Genomic DNA, 4,704 nt, shown 5'->3' with positions numbered 1-4,704 from the left:
GTCGTGAGTGCTCAGGGCCGAGTGGCTGTCGAGGCGGGCGGAGCGCACTTACAGGCAGGAGAGGGGTGGACCCACCTGGTCACGGCTGAGCCCCCCCTAGGAGAAACCTGCTCTGACAAGGCTCTTTCCCTGACCTTGGGTGATTACTGTTTAATTGGGGCAGGAAGTGGGGCTGGCTCAGAAGCACGGTTGCCCAAACATCCTGAGACGGAGCAAATCCTGAGGTTGGCAGGTTTGGGGACCCCATGCCCTACTGGGAGCCTTGCTCATTCTTTGTCTTAGGAGTAGAAAGAATAGACATTCTATCTGCTCATGAATAGTGAGGAAGCCGAGACTCAGAGAGTCGGTGACCGTCCAGGGTCACACAGCGGGGCAACCACAGAACGAGGATTTGAAGTCAGTGCCTCTCACACCGGTCTGGGGCTTCACACTGCTGCCACACAGGCGTCCTCCTCTGTCCGCATAGCTCTCTGTTGTTTTCTGTCTTTTTCTTTCTCCCTCATCAACTCATATTGGCTGGTCCTACTCTCCAGCACCTCCTGCCCAGGCTGTGGAAGGAGGCTGAGGCCCAGGCAACCCCTGGAAGATGCTGGGTTGGCCAAATTCCTACCTAGAGCAGCTCAGTTGTCTCCCCACCAGGCCCCCCTGTCTCCCGTCTCTAAAATGGGCAGACAGGCCCAGATGGACTCTAGGCTCCTTCAGTCCTGAGGTTCCATGACTTGAATGTCAAGGTTGAGTGGTAGACATCTGTTTGTGACACTTGGCGTGGGTCCAAAACACTGTGTGCCCAGAAGTTCTACAAGAGCCCTGGCAGTTTGGGGTCAGCGTGTCCCCTGAGAGTTGCTTAACCCACTTGCCCCCAGGCCTGCCTTCAGCCTGGTCGGGTAGACCCTGCTCTTCCTCCCCCTCCTACGCATCCGCATGTTCCTGGAAGTTGTTTCCTGAGCTGGGCCCACTGGTCACCTTAGGACTCATCTCCCAGGAAAGAAACTCAGACCGCTACGCCCCCTGCTGCGAATGTGGTTATTTAGGGGAGAAGGAGGAGTCTCACTTACATATTTTATTCGGCTTAAATTCCTTTTTAAAACCAGCACGTGTTACTTTGGTAATATAAAAATCAATCAAGTTCTATTAAAAAACAACAGCAGAGAGACGGGGAACAGCTGGGTGACAGGTCCCGGGGGCTGGCAGGGGGGAGTCAGGAGACAAGACACCTCGTTTCTGTCTCAGTCAGTGACCTGCTGGACAACCTCACGCAACCTCTTTGGGCCTCAGTTTCTCCTGAACAACTTGGGAAAGTGATTAACTGGGCTCCTATATGTGGGAATTTGCCGATTTACACGCAGACAGATACAGCAATGTCTTAGTGCCCATCTCAGTTGGTGTACAGGCCCATAGATACACGAGCACACAGGGACAGGCAGACAGACAGACAGACATGTGCACAACAGTGCCGTACATATGAAGCATTCGGTTATACGTAGATACCTGCAGAGCCACGTGCCACTCATTCATACATGTGCCCAAACATGAAAATGGCCTCAAATACACAGGTGCACAGATAGTGAGGTGCCAGATAAGGAGTCATTAATTTTATTGGCTTTCTTTTTAATGTTTACAAAGAAACTGACCTTTTTTGGGAGGGGGGTTGCTGGCTGCTCTGGAAAGTGCAGACAGTGTGAGCTGTGGGGGAACTTCCTTGTCTGAGACGTTTACCAGGTGGGGCCCTTATGTAAGGCAGCACTGACTATTGTACTTGGAGAAAAATGAGGTCACTTTAATCTACTTCAGATGCTGAAAACGGGATGCTGAGTGCTCTGCCTGGTGTTGGACCAGACTCCTGAAGGACGGAGACCCAGAGTGATTGCTTTCTAGCTGTGTGACATGTCCTAGTGACTCAACCTCTCTGTGTTTCCACACCCTCCTCTATAAAATTGAGGTAAAAAGTATCTGCCTCTTAGGGCTATTGTGGGGAGTGCCTGGCATATGGCAAGCACTGTGTAAGTGTTGACTGTTGTTATTATTGTTCTTATGAGGAAGCTCGTGTCTGGACTGTCTCTGGGCCCTTTGGCCTTTGTGGGCCCCTTCCTCCACCGAAAAGTATTAAACGTTATCTTTTATGACTACATGGGTATAAAGACTAATATAATCCAGTGTGGATTATGTTCATTATTTTTCATGCTGATTTTGAAAGACACCAAAACACTTTTGTGGGCCCTGAAGGTATTGTGGGCTCCAGGCCCTGTGTCCACTGTACTGCTGGACAATTTGGCCCTGGCTGTGCCCCTCCTCATGTCGGGTTATGGACGACTGAGTGGCCAAGAGAGACCTGGGGGAATGTTCTGTGGGGCATCGTGAGAGCCTTCTCTGGGCCCTGCAGGTGCCCTTAGCTGTGGCCTGGGGCAGCCAAGGAGAAAACTGTGTTTTCACTGGGAGCAACTGGGCAGAGGAGGGAGCATCTCTGGGCATGTGCACGGCTGGTGCCAGCCCCTCCTGACCTGGCCCTGGTGCAGGGGGCGGCCGGTCCGAGGACGCCATCACTCCAGTGGCTCAGACTGCCTAAGTGATGGTGGGGACACATGGGTGGCTGACCTGATTTTCTGGCCATGGTGACCAAGACTGAAGAAGCAGCCCCAGCAAGGCTTGCGAATATATGCTGAGGGGAGCCCTGGGGGAGAGGACTTCCTGTGACTGGAGGGGAGGGGGCTTGGAGCTGGATTAGCTTGAGTCCTTAAAGATGTGACTCTTCCCTGTCCAGACTGTGAGGCACTGACATACTGTGTACACAGAAGCCTTTCATTCATTCATTCATTCATTCAATCCCCCTACATACTACATAAAACACCTACTATGTGTAGGCCCTGTGCTGGGCTGAGACTACAGAGATAAGAAGACCCTATTCAGCACTGCCGGAGCTCCCTGCCAGGCAGGGTGATCAGTGTTTCTTGGAGTGTTCTAGGCCAAGGTCTGGGAGCCCTGAACAAGAAGAGGTTAGTTCTGGGTGGGAGCTTGATGGGTTTGTGGGCTGGGAAACGATTCCTTCTCTACAGGCTCCATGTCCAACACAAACTCGAGGACTTCCCAGCATGAGGATGCTAGAAGCCCCACCCCCATCCCACTGAGCGTCGTGTTTTCCAGGGCCTGGAGTGGGGCCTCCCAGAACTGGGACCTCAGTGTCCCTCAGCCACTCAGGGCCAGACTGTGCTGTAAACATAACCATGAGTGACTTGGTGGAGGCTGGGCTGAGGGGAGGGGGAACTCAGGAGAACAATGTCAAGGTGAGGAGTGGGGGTGATGAGAGCCTGAGAAACAGGGCAGGTGCATGGACTTGGCCCATAGTTTAGTCATGGGGACGGGACTCTCGGGTGGCAGCTGTTACATCCTGGGTGAGGCACACTGAGGGGTCGGCCTGGGGGTTGGCAGGGTTTCTCCTCAAAGCCAGGTGGAAGTACTGGGGGTTCACTGAGTGGGTTCAGTGCGGCTGAGTGAGGGGGTTGGTGTTTGGTTACAGGGGCTTGGACTCAGTGGAGGGACAGCTTACTGAGAGGGCGGGACCTGGGAAGGGTTTTAAGGAGCCGTCTCCCTCTCTCACTCTTGGCCCCTAAATTACTTCAGGCCTCTTCATTCTTCAGCCTGCCCCTTCTGCCCCGGCTGGGAGTGGGGGGGTCTTGCATAGACCAGGGCCGAGGGCCCCCTCCCCACTGAGACCTGTTGGTGGAGGGCCCTGGCGTGGGACAGTGGCCAGTCTCTCACATTCTGAAGTCTCGAGGTCTGTATTCACTGCTGGGCCAGCTGGGCGGGGGCTCTGGAGCCTGACTCTTAGCCCTTTCCTGTCACCAACCTCTGTCCCTGGGGTCTGAGATCCTTATGCACTAGAATATTGGTTCTGATGTTCTTGACTTGGGGAAGGAGTATTGAAAGGCGATGCCTAATCTAACATGCCCTGTTAGTGATGGTGGCATCTCAGGCATTGGGTGGCAAGTGCCGGTGGCATGCCTCAGGAAAAACACTTCAAGGACACAGCCCTCCCTGTGAGGAAGCCAGAGGCAGAGGGCACCCTGGCTGCTGTGGTACCAGCCACGCCCACCTGGTGGAAGCAATGCCCTGCCTAATCCCAATTCCCACCCGCACCTGACTCAGGTTGCACCTGGGAGAGGGGGGGCCCTACCTGGAAACAACAGACCCAGTTAGAGCCTCATCTGTCCAAAGCCACACAGGGAGCACCCTGCTCTTTCCTTGTCACCCCACCTCACCAGCCTGTGTGTGTGGTGGGCGAGGCTAGGGGTGTCTCTGTGTGTGGGAGAGAGTCTGGGGGAGTCTAGGGTGCATCAGTCTAGAATCCCGATGGCCTTGGTACCACTCCCAGTGTGTGCCATCTTCTGAACTCACCAGGCCTGATGGCTGCATGACTGGGGGCTCAGGCGGAGGCTGAGCGGCCTGGGCCCGCACCCTGCCACCCTGCATGCTTGTGTGCCTCTGGAGGACTCTCTGGCTCTCCCTGTTCTTGTCTGGGAATAAAACAGCCCCTCCTCATGGGCGGGTTGTGAGGATTAAATGAGTTAACATGTGCAAAGGGCTTAGCCTGGCGCCTGGTGATAGCGGGTGGGCATGAAATTCAACTCTCTCATTAGGAAGGGTCCCCTCTTCCCCCTGGTGTCTGACATGAACGGGACCCACCTGAGCAAATGCTGCAGCAGCATCCAG

The sequence above is a fragment of the Diceros bicornis genome, chromosome 13, assembly GCF_020826845.1.
Source record: "Diceros bicornis minor isolate mBicDic1 chromosome 13, mDicBic1.mat.cur, whole genome shotgun sequence".
NCBI lineage: Eukaryota > Metazoa > Chordata > Mammalia > Perissodactyla > Rhinocerotidae > Diceros > Diceros bicornis.
The sequence above is the reverse complement of the archived record's forward strand: the minus strand, read 5'-3'. Positions refer to the sequence as shown.